We start from the raw sequence: 18,082 nt of genomic DNA on the forward strand, positions 1-18,082 counted from the left end.
TTTTTTTTTTAAGGCTGAGTAAAATGGCTATAGTGAATAGTGCTACTATACACATGGGAGTGCAGATATGTCTTAGAGTTTCTGATTTCAATTATTTTGGATATACCCAGAAGTGGGATTGCTGGATCATACCGTAGTTCTATTTTTAATGTTTTGAGGAACCTCCATGATGTTTTCTATTACAGTTGCACCATTCTACAATTCTGCCAACGGTGCACAGGGATTCCCTTGTTTCCACGTCCTTACCAACACTTGTTTTTTGTTGTTGTTGTTGTTTTGGTAGACGCCATCCTAATGGGTGTGAGGTGATATCTCATTGTAGTTTTGATTTGTGTTTCCCTGATGATTAGTGATGTTGTGCATCTTTACATATGCTTATTGGCCATCTGTATATCATTTTTGGAGAAGTGACTACTCAAGTCCTTAGCCCATTTTCTTAATTGGGTTATTTGATTTTTTTGTTCTTAACTTTTAGTAGTTCTTTATGTATCCTGGGTATTTACTCTTCGTTACATACATGATTTGTAAATATTTTCTCCCATTCCATAGGTTGTCTTTTCACTTTATTGATTTTGTTCTTTGATGCACAAAAGATTTTAATTTTAATGTAATCTTATTTACCCATTTTGCTTTTGTCACCTATGCTTTTGGAATCATATCCAAGAGATCATTGCCAAGTCCAATGTCATGAAGATTTTTCCCTGTGTTTATTTCTAAGAGTTTTATACTTTCAGGTCTTATGTTTAGGTCTTTAATCATATTGAGTTAATTTTTGTATATGGTGTACTCGGGGTTATTCTTTTGCATACGGATATCCAGTTTTCCTAACACCATTCGTTGAAAGAGACTGACCCTTCCGCATTGAGTGGTTTTGGTACCCCTCTTGAAAATAGTTTGACCATGTATGCAAATATTTATTTCTGAGGTCTCTATTACATTTACTGCTACCTATACCCTTTAATTCACAGGGTTAATTTATGATTGAGTTGGACATCTGAGAGAGAAGACTGTGTTGTGGAAGCAGCAAAAATACTCTGTACCTGGTAGAGATGACCTGCATCGGCAGGGAGTTTCTCATCTATCACACACAAGGTCTGTGCTTTGGTCCAATCCTTGGCAATCTTCAAGTCACAGCCAGAGCATATTTTTTCTTAATTCTTTTTCATCAGCCTTATCATTATAAAGTGATACTTTAAATAAAGTGATCATTTAAAGTGTACATATTCGTCTAACTGCCTGGCATATTAATTTTGCATACATATTTATGTGAGTTGTAACCAAGTATTGTAGTCCTATAGGCATTTTAACAAAGAAAATGTGGAACTTAATCAGCGGACACTTAAAAATTTCCAGTTAAAGCAGTGATTGTTTAAAACATCTTCAGTTAGAATACTTTAAAATGACTAATACATGGTTCCTTTATAGATTATTTTATAATCTGATGTACAATGAATCAACAACTCATTATCAGGAAACCAATCTTATATTTCTTTTAAAGATGTCTTAAGCTTTTTCCTAGCTAACTATAAACATTAGGCCCTATTCAGTTATATTCCTAAGAAGATTAAAATTTGTATGACTCAGCCCAGTCCAGATCTAGATCTAGATTGGAATACACATCCCATTTTTAGGAAAATGTCATGGTTTGTATCTCCATATGGCAAACATCTTTCCAGCTTCATCATCTTTCTGATCCTGCCTACAATCACTCAGGTATAACTCATTTTCTCTTTAAAATTTTTTTCTACAAGTTGCTCTTCAATCCCTTCACATTCCTCTTATCTAATCATTCCTAAAACAAGTTCATCATGATGCTCTACTCTTCTTACGAAAATGAGTCTCTAGGCCTTGGGGCTTGTTCAACTACTTGTTGAACTACACTTATATGATTTTCCCCTGTAACATGATTGAATTTCTAATGACCTTGTGCATAGTCCACTTCTTCCTCTGTGCTATCACGACCCTGACCAACCCAGAAAGAATTTATCATCGCAATAGGTTTAGTGTTGTCTTCTATGGCTACATACATGGAATCCGGTCTTTTTATTCTAATGCTATGTAATAACATTAGTATTGATTTTGAAAAAGAATTTCAGATTGTCTTTTATAAAAATTGTCTGATCTTTAAGCTATGTAAAGACAGAAAGGTTAGATCCCAAATAAAAGCAATTATATTTCTCCAAATTTTCTCAATTCCTTTATATTCTTCACCTAAAAACACATATTAATAGTTAAGGAACTAACCAAGGAAGAAATATAACTTTTTATTATAATTTTTGCCTGTATTCTTTATGAAGAAATGCTTCTAAACTCAATAAAAGAAAATTTCTTCACAAATATTTTGTTTAATATGCTAAAAAGTTTCACAACAATTTTGATGGTTCTACACAATTTAATGTCATGTATTAGGTGACAGGAATAGAAAATTTATGTACTATGACTTCAGTGGGCTTCTAATTTTGTGAAAGCAGAACATAAGTTCATAAAAATATGAGTAAAATATATGCCAAAAGATGAGTAGTGAAACAGGCAATAATAAAAGCTAATTATCTGCATTACTTTTGCTTTGAAATAAAACATGGCCATTTATAGCACTGACTATAGTTAAACAATTTCCGATAAAAATGCTATTCCTGTATCCATTAATCAACAATATTGCATTATGAATTAAAATTAATTTAAGTATTATTGCAGTCTCTATAGATTACTGTAATTCATTAACTTAAAGTGAAGTATCCTCTTGAAGCATCAAGGTTAAACGAAAGTATCCAAAAATATGCCTCTATTTTCGTAATTTACTGTTCATTATAATTTAAGATTTATCTGAATTGTATTTAGGCCCAAATTAATATCTATAATTCAATGATAGGTCATGGTATGAAGACATACAGTAAGGTTATAAGGTTAGTGAATTTAAATACATATTTTGATTTAGTAGTTTAGGGAATGGCTTTGGAAAATGCATTCTAGTAAGCATCTTAGGGAATTCTGATGTGGGTGGTCAAAATCCTCACTTTTCAAAATTCTGACCTAGCAACTCATGGAAATAAAATTATAACAAAAGGTGTAGACTTTAGACAATTTGCCCGAATATCATTTAGCATTTCCAATAACTGCTAAGCATCTTTGATCCGTGTGTTTTCATAGCATATAAATACAACATGTCCAAAATGGAGTCATCTATCTCCCAAGCATTCTATTTGTCCCTATTTCTTATGTCATTCGTAACACATTTATACTCCCTGTACTCTTTCTTTTTCTCCAGCCTTACAGACAATGCCCCGTTTCAACTCTCCTGAAACTCATTCCATTTCCCTGGACTACTGGTGTAAATTTCCAGTGACTTCTCAACCCCCTGTTCTAATCCACATAGCAAAATGGTGTCAGACTAATTTTCCTTAAGCCACCCCAATCATGATACATTTTGAATAAAATCTTTTAAAGAGTCTTCATTATATACCAAATGAAATATACCTTAATTTTTTATGTGAAATCTAGAATTATCTGTCCCCAAGCTGACTTTTCAGTTTTATCTATTCATATTTCTTTTTACATGATCTGTTTTATTTTGCTTCAAACTAGAAACCAATTGAACTGTTCACTATACACTACTTGAGCTACTCTACTTTCCCATTTTATGTTTATGAAAGCCCCAAGGTCAGAACACTTCCTGATTTACCCACCTGAAAGCAGGTCTTCTAAAACCACATAATAACTTTTGTTCTTTTCCCATTAATCTTATATTTAATATTGTGTTAAATAATGACTTACATATAAGTCTAATTTTCTTTTTAAGAGCATTTTTCTAAGAGTGTGGCATCTATTTCAACTTCATACACCCTCAGAACCTATTTAAAGCTCTCTACAGAATAGCCACTAAAATTTTCTAAAAATTTTTCTGGGTTCCCTATTTCAGCTTTTACTTCTTTTGAACCAGTGCCCACAAGCTAATACATATTATTTCACATCAATAGAATGTATAGAAATGCAGTCATTGCATTTAATGTTTAATAAACACTTGCATAGAACTTACTTCTGACTGACATTCTTTGAATTATTAAAGATATTGCGTATATTCTATGGGAAATTCTTAATGTTATTTTATACATAAGGTGACTATGTAAATCACAATATATTTTATTCAAAACAATATTGAATATATCAGTACAATATAGAAAATTGAGCTTTATGTAAATTAGAAATATTCTTCCATCATATCAACTATAAAATAAAGCATGGGAATTTAAATCAATCTAAATTTCAACTAATTTTAATTTTAATCAATTTAAAACTAACATTTACTTTACAATGAAAATAGGTATAATATAGGTAATTTAAAGAGATATTTTCAGGTTATGAACTCTTGAGGTTTCCATGAGCTCTTTATGCAGATACATTAGCTTTCTATACCTGGTCATGAAGAATTATATAATAGTCTATGTACTGCTAATTGATTTAAAATTATCATCTAATATGGCTTTTCCTTTAGAAAGTCCCCTAAGTGTAAAAATAACTAGGTGATGGGAATGATTATAATGATTATAATTTCTTGAACATCTATGGAATTTAATTTGCAAGTAGATTCTCATTTTGAACTAAAACTAGGCTTTCTTTATCTATGGAGGATCATCAGTGTGAATTAGTCCTGTATTTATACTAGAACACTTTCATTCATACTTTTGATGCATACACAGAATTGGCAAAAAAAAAAAAAAATTAAAGGAAAGAAAGTTTATAATTGCAAATTTCTAACCAAATATCCCCCACATCAGGTGGTAGAGAACATAATTAGTTAAAATTTGGATGGGGGGTGGGTGGGTGGAAAGGGAATGTGAAAAATATTAAAATAGCTTTTCCTCTGTAATTATTTTGTTTTATGAAATTGGTTTAAAATTTTTTTTTTCATTTAATGTTACTTTGACTCTTAGGTTTTAACAGTTTTAATAAGCTATTAGAAAATTTTGTGTAGATGTCATGTAGGTAATTAATAGTATGTGTCAGCTGTTTTTTAATAGAGTTCATTGTCATATAGATAGTGAATAAAGACATGGGACTGGAAGTTATTCTGAAGGTGAGGACAATAGAGAAGAGGTGAGGCACCTTGTTCATTCTTGGGGCACTCCAACCTTTAGGGGTAAAGCGGTCAATCATTTCCTCCTCCATGACTTTATTTGCCTCAGGAGATAAGACTTGGTACCTTAATCATATTTTTAATGAAAACATTTTATGGATGTCCTTAAAGCTATCTTACTTAATGAAGAAAGGCAAAAAAAGAAAGAAAAGAAGTCAGAGAAATAGGAAAATATCAAGTTGAGGATGTGATTAAAAGAATTAAAAAGAGAAGTCCAACCCTCCATGCCAGCTCTAGGCACATGAGGCTACTACCTCCTAGGTACCTGCAATAATAAACAGAATAATACATGCATTGATTACTATGTTCCAGACACTGCTTTGAACAGTTTATTCATGTTCATATCCTTTAATCATCACAAAAATGCCTTGAGGTGGGAACTACTATTATTTTTACATTATAGATGAGGAAATTGCAATGCAGGGAGGTTGAGTAGTTGCTAAACACCACAGAGCCCTGTAAGTAGTGGGAGTCAGGAGTCAACGCAGGTAGTGAGAGACCAACTCAGGAAGGGTAGAAGCAACTCAGATAGTCTAGCTCCAGCATCAGCATGCAGGATTTTTTAATTCTCTTTTTGCTATGGGTTGAATCATGACCCCTAAAAAGATATGTTGATATCTTAACTCTCTATACCTCAGAATGTAATTTTTTTTTTTGGAAAAAGGGCCATTGCAGATATAATTAGTAAAGTTAAGATGGGGTCATACTCAGTACAGTGGGCCCTTAATCCAATATGACTGGTGTTCTTTTAAGAAGAGGAAAGAGAGACAAGGGAGAATGCCATGTGAAGACACAAGACACACAGCGAGAAGACATCCATTTGACAACAATGGATGAAGAAATTGGAGTGATGTATCTATAAGCCAAGGAAAACCACCAGAAGCTAGGACAGAATCATGGAAGAGCCTCTGTCACAAAGTCCTTCAGGAGCAACCAACCTTGTTAGCATCTTGATTTTTGACTTCTAGCCTCTATAACTGTGAGAGAACACATTTCTGTTCTTTTAAGTCAACCAGATTGAGTTAACTTGTTGTTAAGTCAATCTTGTAACTTGTACTTGTTACATCAGCCCTAAAAAAAACATAAAACACTTTACATTCTCTTTCTCAGAATTTTATTTTGACATTCAGTCCTTATTTTGCATTTTATTGTAACCCTTGCTTTCATTCAATATAAATAGCTAACTGTCTACTATATGCAAGAAAAACTATTGGAAAATTGTGAGAAATGGAATAAGGTTGGAAAAGATAGAATATTTATTGGAAATAGTAATAGCTAATAAGGATGTAAGTAAAGAAGACACACATGTACTGGTTTCTGAAGTAGGCTGTTATTGAGTGATAGAATAGGAAATTTGGACTTTGTTTTGCTTCACAGTGTCATTGTAAGTGTCTGGCCTGAGGCATAATGCGACAAGAAGTGTGCTTTAGGAAGATCAACATAACAGTAAAAATTAGATCTTATGGAGTAGGAACAACTGGAGGCAGCATGAATAGTTCGGAGACTGCAAGTCCAGGAGGTAGTAGTGTAGGTAAGACATGTGAAGACAACTAGTATTTGAGAATAACCTTTGCAATGGGTTCTGGGGAAGGAGAACACAGAGGATATAATCATTGCATATGTAGAAACAGGGAAGACAAAGATAATTTCATGTTTCCATCCTGGGTGAGTGAGACTCTAGCTGTGGTATTACAAAGACAGTCTGTGGCAGAGATATATTTTGTTTTATTCTGTACTTAATGTTGATCTTTTAATGTTTGCATTACTGGTGATACAACTTAAATTATAATATCTTAAAGGTAGCTTGAAATGCATAACCTAATGCAGAAGAGAAACAGAAATAATAGCAGCTACCATCATTTGGCTGACTGTGTAGTCCGGGCCAGTACTTTTGTGAACTGCAACCAATATTACACACACTTAACAGATAAGGAAAAATGAGGCAGAGGAATGTAAAAATAATTTACCAGTGCTGCACTACTAGTAAGTGAAGAGCCAAGACTGGAAATCAGGTTATCATTCTTTGGACTTTGGAGTCATCCTCATTTAAAAAATGATAGCTAAATTAGATAATTAGATGAGATTCATGGAAACTGAGAGAGTCAGGAGGGCCAGAATCATAGTGTTCAAGATATATGAAGTAACATACTCCAAAGGGAGTATTTTCAAGCTACTTAGAAGAGAGTGAAATCTTCCCTGCCTAGCCTTGGGTGTTTTTTCTTTTTAAACCAAAGACTATTTTAGTTGAAATGACCATCAAATGGCTCTAGTATCCATTTTACATCCATTAGATTATATAGATATATCTTGAACTATTATTTATATTTAAAAATTTAAGAATTGTAAATAGAAAAGACATAAAGGTCTTATGCTACAAGGTTAGTCAGAAATGTACACATAAGGCTCAAGTCATTTAAAAGTGTGTTATTCTTTTCCAGGATAGATAAGAAAAAAGTTTCAGTAAAATGTAAATAAAATAATAGTAGCAATGTGCCAGAAGGGATATAGTGTTCCATGCATGTTATATTTCCCTGGAGATTTTGACTGAATGGATTACCTTTTCTACTCCTCCCCTTAACCAGCTTTGACATGAGTGTGGTAGACTGTTAAGTTTCTATATTTAGCCTACAGCTGAGTGAATTTCACTGAAGTGTGAAGTAATTTTAAATATGTTTTGTACAAAAAATTTGCTGAATTTTAAAGCACTTTGACATCACAGTGAATAAGAATTGCTCAAAACAGCAATCAGTGTAGTTAAATACACTGGCCATGTGTGCTTTTTAAAATATGGAATTATGTTATTATATTGGGCCCACATGGGAAGCAACATGTTTTTATAGTCAAAGCGAAATAATTTGTATAGAAAATAAATATTGGGCATAGTAATAGATGGTATTTAAAGTAAGTCTCGTCACCATAACCTTAATAGATTCAATAGAAAAACAACGGTATAACGGTTAACTAAATGCTTTTTGAGCTTTCAGCTTTTGCAGAAAGCAATGGTGGTCTTCAGTTCACTGCGAGTAAATTGACCTGATTTCTCTGCAAGGCTTAGTCTATCACAGGTATTTTTAGCTAAGCCAGTTTCTGTGAGAAATATATCATCATAATCTACTTTAGAATATTATTTGGTAAGGATTATAGCAGAAATATAAATTTATAAAAGAAGGAAAATATTACTGCTGTGATTCCATGGCAATGATGGTTATTTCACTTTCTTTTTAGCCATCTGCAAACCCAAAGGTAATAACCAAGCACAAATGTTAAGACATGTCCATTAGAAAAAGGAAATTATACCTTGAGCAGTAAGTAGTTAATGAACAATGGAAATAATAATCGACTTCATTTGTGACTTGACTCTTTAATAACTAGCAATATACTGGAGAACATTAGAGTGGAATATCACTAAAAATGTTTGTATTGATAATTTTTTCAGCTTTACTGAGGTAAAATTGATACATAGGAATTGTACATATTCAAGGTGCACAACTTTGTTCATGTATTGCTCTCCTGACCTCAGTGAGCATCTTTAGGACAGTTAACATTAATTCCCCAGCTAGTAAATCACATACTTGCATATCATCAGGGTCAGTTTCTGCAGATTTATCTTATTCTTTTATTTGGAGCATATTTACTTGTTTCATTATTTTCCTTGACTCTCTCTCTCTGTGTTGGTTTCTGCACGTTAGAGAAAACAGCCACTTCTCTCAGTCTCCGCAGCCTGCCACTGGAGAAGAAATGACCCCCACCAATCAGATTGGCCAGAGATTCTGGGTGCATCTGAAACATTTGTGCTCATCCAAACCATTGTCTTTGTTCTTACCGGTTCCCAGGAGACTAGAGTATGCCAAGTTTTTTCAGTCCCTGAGACGTGTGAGATAGCAGTCCATTCCTCAACAGAAGCCAGAAAACTTGGGGTGCTAGATATATGGTCCAATTCCTTCTCTCCTAAGGGAGAAGCAGGGAAGTGGGGTTTATCACCTGCTCACTCTTCACTGAACCGGGAAGAAGAGCCGTGGCATATGCCTGCACGCCCATTCAGACTACATGATCTTCCAAACTGTTGCCGTACTCTCCGCCACACTTAGGGGCCTACTGAATGCTGAGCCCCATCAGCTCTCAGGGACAGGTGTCGTAGAAGCCAGTCTTTGGGTAGCAGCCAGAAAAGTTGAGGGTCTCTACGTATAGTCCAAATCCCTGTAGGGAGAAGCTAGAGCCCTGGTTTTATTGCTGGAGTAAACCAGGGAGAGGAGCCCTGGGATGTACCCACATACCTGTTTAAACTACCAAAGGACTTGTGATTGTCTGTCCATCATCTCCCAGTGATGGATAAGTTAGAAGCCAGTCCCTTGGGCAGCAGCCAGAGAAACCGGAGCACTAGATGTACAGTCTGACTCCTTCCAGGAAGAAGCCGGGAGCTGGGCTTTACTGTGACAGTGAGTGGGGAGAGGGGTCACAGGAAAAGCCCACATGGCTGTTCAAAACCACTGCTTTGCTCTCTTTAGACCCCAGGAGACTAGTGAATGCCAGGCCTCATCAGCTCCCAGAGACACTAGAGTTAGAAGCCAGAAACCTCAGGCAAAAGCTGGAGAAGTCAGAGGGCTGGATGGGTAGTCTAACTCCTTCCAAGGAGAAACTGGAGTCTTAGTTTTATTGCTGGAGTGAGCTGGGGGGAGAAGCCACAGAGAGTACCCACAAGTTCCTTCAAACTAGGGAACTAGTTCCAGGGAACTAGTGATCAACTGCCTCATCAGCTCCAGAAGATAGGTGAGTTAGATGCTGGACTCTTGGACAGACACTGGAGAGCTGGGATTTTTGATGTGCAGTCTAATTCCTTTCAGGAAGCACTTGGGAACTGGGTTTATTGCCTCCTTGCTCTGCACTGACCAGAGGGAGGAGCCACAGGAACTGCTGATGCACCCAATAAAAACCACCCTTTTCTCTCTGCAGTCCCAAGGGACTCGTGAATACTGGGCCGCTAGCCTCCCGAGTCAGGAGAGATAGGAGTCAGTCCCTTGGGTACCAGGCAAAAAAGTTAGGGCAAAAAAGTTTCTCAACGTTTGAGGGAAAAGGAGGCTACTGGGAATGTAGGCCACTTGAAGAGTTAGAAGAAGGGATACTGGCTACCCTTTCCTCACCCTGGGAAACCCCATGATCCAAAGAAGGCATTGAGGGGGATGGCGCTGGGGCAAGGGGGTGGACCTGTTATTGCAGCAAACTTGTGGACTAACCAGGTAAGTTTTCAAGATAACTGACAGGTTTTTCTATGGTGACTATATAATTTATAATCTAAATTATCCCACGTTTGAGAGCAAAGAGAGCTGAATCTTCACACCAGAGCAACAGATGTAAACCAGGACTGACCTGGAAAAATTGGGATGTAATGTCACCCCTGTTATGACCTAGCTATTAGAGAGCTCTGTTGTAAACACTTATTTTCTAAAACGTTCTAAGCCATTCAAGGGGAATAAGAAAGAATGCACATTTTGAACCCCTGCTTGTGTCATGTCTACTATATCCCTTTGGTCAAAGGAAGTCACATGGCCAATCCCAAAATCAAGAGGCAGGGAAATATACTCTGCTCACAATGAAGCCATGGCAAGAGTGAGGATGCCAGAAGGGAAGAAGGGTTGTGGCCAATAGTCCAATCTACTAAATCTTCTGTCACCTGGAATTCTAGATGCTTTAGCCACCAAACTTAAATACGATGGTAGTTAAAGCTGAAAGAGACTTTAGACCTGGTTCCTCATTTTGAAGATTCCAAATCTGAAGCTCAGAGTAGAAATGACTTGCCCAAGATCATACAGAAGCTGTGACTGTGTCCAGACTTAAATCCAGAGTGTGACTCCTAGGCCAGTGTTCTTTCCATTCTAGTTTTTGGCATGAGCTATGTTTATCAGCATGAACAAGAGGGCATAGATCAAGGAAAGTGGAGTAAAGTCTGATTGTTTGTGTATGAATATTCCTGACCCAGTCTTCTTCTGGAGTCATATTCTAGCCCCTCAGCTCATTTTTTACTTGAATTCATGTAAGATTCTTAAAAGGACAGAAACTGAATTTTAGCAGCAGGAAAGCTAGAATCTTCTTCAGGCTTATTCTAGCTAATGGTTCCATATTCTAAATTTCTTCTTGAATTTTGAAAACAGATTTAAGAATATATTTAGCATTATTCTTAGTAAGGGGAATAAGCAATCCATATTCACTATTATTCAAAGATAGACTAATTCTAGAAAATTGAAGTTATTCGTCTGGTGTAGCTTAGTGCATATGGTACATTTTAAAAAACTTACACCATATCTCTATGCTGCCCTTCTTAAAAACAAAAATAAAAGTGTAAGATCATCACTCCTTCCTATACTGGAAAAATAAATTATCTTCATACCCCCCAAAAAAGTTAGGGCCCTATATGTGTGGTCCAAAACCTTTTTTCCTTGGGCAAAAGCAGAGAGTTTGGTGTTCCCTCCTGATTGCATGGCATTGTGCCTGGAGAGGAGTTTATGGCAAGATTATGTGCCAACTTTTCCTACCCATTTTGTTGTGGGTAATTTCTCAACTACTCAGCATGCAGGAGTCTCTCAACTGGTTTCTGAATTTCTTACAGATGAAATTGATCCATGTGTTTAGTCAGTGTGTCCATACTGATAAATTTAATTTTAAAAATCTGGCAGCCATATAATTGTATTTTTATTCCACAGAAATATTTAAATTAGCATTCCTCCTTTCAGTCCAATGTGAAATACATGACTGGAGTATGTACTCAATAAATATGTGTTCACTGAATGAATGGATGAGCATGAAATACTACTTAAACATGCTTTCCATTTATAGTAACTCTGATTTGACCTTTATTTTTCTTAAAAATAAAACAAAATTACTGAAAGAGGAAAAGAAAACAAATAATTGTATGATCTCTAAGATTCTCAAAACATCTTCTGGCTATAGATCTAAACTCTTAGACTCAATATAACTCTCTTGATATGCATAAATATGTTTGAATTTCACATAGAAATTCCTTTCTACTCTTGTGCTTCTGTTCTAGTATAATTTTAAAATGTAGATATGTGCTATGACTGATGACATATGAGATACTTCCTTCTAGTGCATAATCATTTCTAAAAGAGAAGTCATCAAGTTTCTAACACACTGTGCTCAATATTTCCTTTTCAATTGAAGATCAACAAATTCTCAGTAATGTGTAAATGAAGCAGACAGTTCTTAGGCTTGCCAGTACAGACTTCAAACTCTGCAATTATATATAAAAGAAAGTCACTGGATAGTCTAACTAAAATATGGTTTAAAATTAGAAATGGAATTTTCTTTTCCAAACTTTTTGTTTTTTATTAAAAGAGAAAATGGAGGCAAGTAGAGAGCCGTGTTTTTATCTTAGAGGTCCCACATGCAGCCAGAGTAGATTATTAATAAAGTTCCATGAACTTAATAATATTTTAAAATGTTCACAGCTACTATTTATTTATCTGTGATCTCTCTAGCTTCATATTACATTTGTGATAAAATAATGTGCTTCAGTAAATTGAAATTGATTATTTGCAACATTAATTCTCTTCGCATTTGCTTTGATGAAATATATATTAGCAAGGCAAACTTTTGACTGTGCCTGTCTTGTATAAAGCTACTAGTACAGATAATTCTAATCTGGTACAAATAACCCTAATTCTAACCTTTTGGAGACTTACTACTTGGAAAATTATGTGTTAGATAATTGTAGAGAAAACTGGTTCTAAAAATGGACTAGTATTTCTACAAATACAGTTATTGTTTGTATCTCCATTTCAATAATCAAATAAATTCTAATCATAATTGCATTGTACATAGACCCTCAGGTTGCATTGTTTTCCTGAACTTTCCTTTTCCCCCAAGGTCTTCATTTTGTTTGTTACAAGTGAAGCATGTTACATATTTTTTTAATCTGCAATCAGAAAACGTGAGTTGGCAGGAATCTTTTGGATCATTTAGTCCAAATAATAACATTTCATAGGTGAGTGGGACAAAAAAAACACAAGTAGAAAAAGAGGAAATTTTTCTAAAATTATTTAAGTAGTTAGACTAGAACTCAGGTGTTCTGCTTTCTTAACAAAAACACAGCTCTTTTATTTTCATTATGTTGTTGTTTGATGAGCAGATATGAAAAAGTACATCTTCTATTCTACTGTGGTAGGTAGGATATATTTATTGATAATATCAAGCAAGTAATTTTGCAGTGTAGGAATAATAAACCATCTTTAAAATCTCATTTAACTCATTTTGATAAACAAGAATAATTCTAAGAAATTTTAACTGAGTAGAACAACAAAGCAACCAATACAACTATAGAATACTTGAAATATAGTACATACCAATGCATGCATTATATTTTTGAGCTCTATGTATAAGTAAAGATAAAAACATTAAAATGTTATACATGAAAATGGAATTCTCATTTTAAAAGTTCCTTAGGGGTGTGTGTGTGTGTGTGTGTGTGTGTGTGTGTGTGTGTGTGTTTGAGAGAGAGAGACAGAGACAGAGACAGAGAGGGAGAGAGGTTTATTTTAATAGGAAATGGCTCACACAGTCATGGGGGATGAGATGACCCAAGACCTGCAGTTGGCAAGCTGGAAGCCTAGGATGGTCAGTGTGTAGTTCTTATCCAAGTCTGAAGGCCTGAGAACCAGGAGAGCCAATGGTGTAAATTCTAGTCCAAAAGCCTTCGGTCTGGATATCTAACAACAGATGTTTCATACTGAATCCAAAGGCCAGAAAAGACCATCATCCCAGCTCAAGCAATAAAGCAGGAGTTCCCTCTTAGCCATTTGCTCTATTCAGGTCTTCAACTAATTGCATGAGACCTACATATATTAGGGAGAGCAATTTGCTTTACTGAATCTACTGATTCAAATGTTAATTTCATCCACTAACACCCTCACAGAAACGCCCAGAATAATGTTTGACCAAATGAATGGGCACCCTGTGGTATAGTCAAGTTGACACATAAAATTAAGCATTACACCAGGAAAATAATAAGGGTGGTTTGAACTCGGTTCTTGTCATTGCACTGTAATTGGTGAAAGTGTGCAAATGACACTGAAGTCATGCAAGTGGATGGCAACACTTACAGAGACTACAGAGTGAGGGAAAAGTGAGCCCTTGATAGAAACCTAAGGACTTTCAATATTAAAGTGTAAGAAAGAGGAGGAGAGGCCACAGGGAAGACTGACTGACCTGGAGAAAGACAAATAGATAAAAGGAAAACAAGGAAAGCATCAATTGTAGAAGCTACTCAAGACGGAATCTTTAAAGGATAAAATGATTAATGGTGTCAAATGTTTGTTTGGGTTAGGCAAAAAAAGGACTGAAATATATTCCTCTGGTTTAACTGCAAGAGGCTCATTGGAGACCTTATCAAGAAGAGTCTTAGTGGAGTGATGGAGCCAAAATCCAGATTGGAGTTATGTTGAGCTGTAAATGGGATTTGATTAAAAAAAAATAGAAATCGAGAGAAAGGTGTTCATGGACTTTAGCAGTGATATAAAGATGAGACAGCACATTTCAGTTTGAAAGAGCCATGGGGCAAAGGGGACAGTTAAAAGAGATGCAACTTTTAAGAAAGGAAATGCTGATTTTGACTGTACCCTGAATTTTTCAAAAGTAATCAGTTATCAGTTACCTGCATTTAAAATGAAGGTGCTACAGTTGAAATAAAATAAATATATAAATGTTTCTAGAAGAGTTAGTCTGCATAAATTACCCCCACAATTTCATCTACTGGGCTTTTCACTTCTGGGCTTCAAACCCAGAATGTACAGAAATTGTTCCTTAATTAGGAAAAATGTTGATATAATTGTGCCAAATCTCATCCCGTGTCATAGCATTGCTGGTTTTCTGTAATACAACTACAGGACCTTCATTCACTTTCTATAGCTCAGAAAACTCCTTCAGGTAATTTGCCCAAGATGTTTCCTCTTCCAGAAATAGTTTCCAGAGCTCTGTTCCATTTTATCCTATCTTTTTTATCTAATTAATGCCTAGAAGTCTCAGGTCAATCACCATTTACTTAGAGAGAGTTTTCATGACCTCCCTTACTAAAACAGCTTTCTCTAATAAACACTGTTACCTCAATAAATGCCTCTTCCTTTGGAAATTTCCTGAGTTGTATTTTTATATTTATTTGGTGGGTCTTCAATTAATATATATCCAGCCACTAGAACATAATCTTTAATAAAATAGGGCCAACTGTATTTTTTGCTTAATTGTGTTCACAGCTCCTATGAGCCCCTCATAAGCATGAGATGCTCAATAAGTATGCATAGAATGATTGAATATACAAAACCAAGCTAAGTGCATTTGGCTAAAACTTGGAAATATGTGTGAATAAGCAAACTAACATAATCTGTAACTGTCTTGACATGTAGCAACTATCAATATTGCATTTAAAAGTTGAAAATAATTTTTCTAAAATGGGACACAAAACTTTTTTATCTTTTATTTATTATTATATCAAATATAATATCAAATGTATATTTGATACTTATTTGGGTGATAACAACTTATACAAGTTTTCCTTCCTATGACCTTTTCTAAAGCATTTTAGAGCCATTAAAATTCTTTTGTGAGGAAAGTTGAATGAAAGACTCTCAGCTATAAAATGACATATAACCTGTAATACTTAATAATTCATTTCAAGTGGTTTGAATCAATCTAATATATGGGGTGTATACTTATCTCTGAATTTATCAAGTTGCATGCATTACATATGTGCAGCTTTTTATTTGTCAATCGTACCTCAATAAAGTGGTTTAAAAATTGTGATAACCATTGGTTGTAACCATGGTTTTATATATACATCACATATAATAACCATATGACCATATATATGATAATAAAAAATATGATTTAAGGATACCCTGTTAACATTTTTTAACTTCTAAAACCTGTTAACACAACTAATCATTTATTAAGTGCCTACTAAGCTCAAAGCGGGCAGCGCCCCTTGTGCTTTACATGCATGAAATAATTCTATCCTCACAACAACGCTGTAATTTGATGATGACGATGATGATGATAATGATAATGATAATAATAAACTACCACAGTTTACAGATGAGGAAACCAGGAAAAGACTATATGCCATGTTTATGTAGGCTAGGTTTTACCATAAGGCAGGACATGATCATTTGGAACTTCCGGAAGTCTGTGAAATGGAGAAAACTTGCTTAAGTGAGTACTAGTGTCTCTGCCACAAGTAGGAAGAGTCAGAAATTGAGCCCAGCTCTCTGGTTCTTGAGTCCCATTAGCTGACCTCTCATACTCATTCCAAAAATAATTTTATCATGTATAGTGTGTGTGTGTGTGTGTGTGTGTGTGTGTGTGTGTGCAAGAGAGAGAGAAAAAAAGAAAGAGAGAGAGGGAGACAGAGCATGCTGTAGTTATTGCCAATAATATATTTACTCTTCTTGAGCGTACACTGAGGGTCCAGTTCTTTCCAATGAAATGTGAGAGGTGGTATGTGGTATGTGCTGCTTCTGGGCTAAAGCTTACAACAAGCATGTACGCTCCTTCATGCTTTCTTTCCCCTTCAGAGCACAGGATGCATCCCACAATGAAGCAGTACAAGAGAAATCTACAGAATAGAAGCAGCTATGTTCCTGGTTCTTGAAGCATCACACAAAGCACAAGAGACGAGGGACAGCCAAGTTGGACTTTTTTTGAAAACCTCTTATGAGTAATTATTTATATTTGAAACATTTCAAATTTGGATCTATTTGTCTCATTGATTTGCATACCATGAGTATTTTGTTGAACCATTTAAAATTGTTGATATTTGACTATTTTTAACATACAAAAGTAAAAATTCACAAAGTTTAACCTAATAATCACTGTCAAACTTTTTTATTAAATAAATATATTAGTTTCTAATTAAAAGGTGGTATAATTTAATTTCTGCATTTTTAAATGCTATCTACTAATGTGATAATTATATTGACTATGCAAAATGTTTCTTTCTTTTATTAAATTCAATTCCAGGAGTACATTTTCCCATTCTTCCCAGGCTTTCTGTATGTCTAAATCAATAACTATTTCTTACTTTTTCATTAGATTTTAGTTCAGAACAGCAGTTTCTCTCAGTACTTCCCTTACATACGAATTTAAACCAAGAAAGTACTAAGCCATACCTCTCTCCACACTTACTGTCTAGTCAGTAGAGTATTAATGCTCCATGCTTGTTTCATTTTTCCATCATCCATATATCTATTCTTACGTTTATGATTTATTTTTCCAAATAGGTGGATACTTTTTTGATATATGCAAATATATGGTCTCCTTCTTACTATTAGATATTGTTCTTTGAATAAAATTTATTTTAATACTCTGTGAAGTTATTATTTCCACACTATACAATTTTGGTATTACCCATGTGATATTTACATCCTGTGCTAAAATTTCATGTTAATTTTGTTTATTACTCATAATCTGTCACTATTTACATCCAAAAACACATTTTGTTGCAAAACCTATAATATTTTCCTTGTGAATTATTAAAGAATGTTTTACTTTAATTTTATCAATCATCTTTTGGTTCCACATTTGTTGTCTTCATTTATACCTTTTTAGAATTCTTCTGTGGTATGTTATTTTTCCTCATCATGTTCATGTTAAAGTTCTCTTGATTAGAATGAAGGTTGCCATGCCAAAAGAGTGAGCTAACTTTATGCCATGGAACTTCTGGTTGTAGGCACAATTTCATAAAAACTGTTATTTGGCATATTAAATATAGCAAGCTGTTCATTTTCCTTACTTCCTTTAATTTTTTTCAAATCAGACCTTTAACTGGAAGGAAAGAAAAAAACTCAAGCCTTCTGGTCCTTCAGTCTCATTTCTACATTAAATAAAATAATTTTCTCTCCAAGGCAAAAATACAACCTTTTAGATAAAATTTCATTTGGTTACTCTTTAAAA

At 34.7% G+C, this 18,082-nt stretch overlaps 1 long non-coding RNA gene across 1 annotated transcript in view; it reads left to right on the plus strand.

Annotated features, from left to right (window-relative positions):
• The window catches only part of LOC136793978 (uncharacterized), a 93,675-nt gene extending 75,969 nt beyond the window's left edge, over window positions 1-17,706 (plus strand). The window contains exons 3-4 of the long non-coding RNA XR_010840091.1: window positions 969-1,092; window positions 16,705-17,706. This is a non-coding gene — a long non-coding RNA (uncharacterized lncRNA). The remainder of the gene's footprint in view (window positions 1-968; window positions 1,093-16,704) is intronic.
• The last annotated feature ends 376 nt before the right edge of the window (window positions 17,707-18,082 follow it).

This window comes from Kogia breviceps, chromosome 4, assembly GCF_026419965.1.
Source record: "Kogia breviceps isolate mKogBre1 chromosome 4, mKogBre1 haplotype 1, whole genome shotgun sequence".
NCBI lineage: Eukaryota > Metazoa > Chordata > Mammalia > Artiodactyla > Physeteridae > Kogia > Kogia breviceps.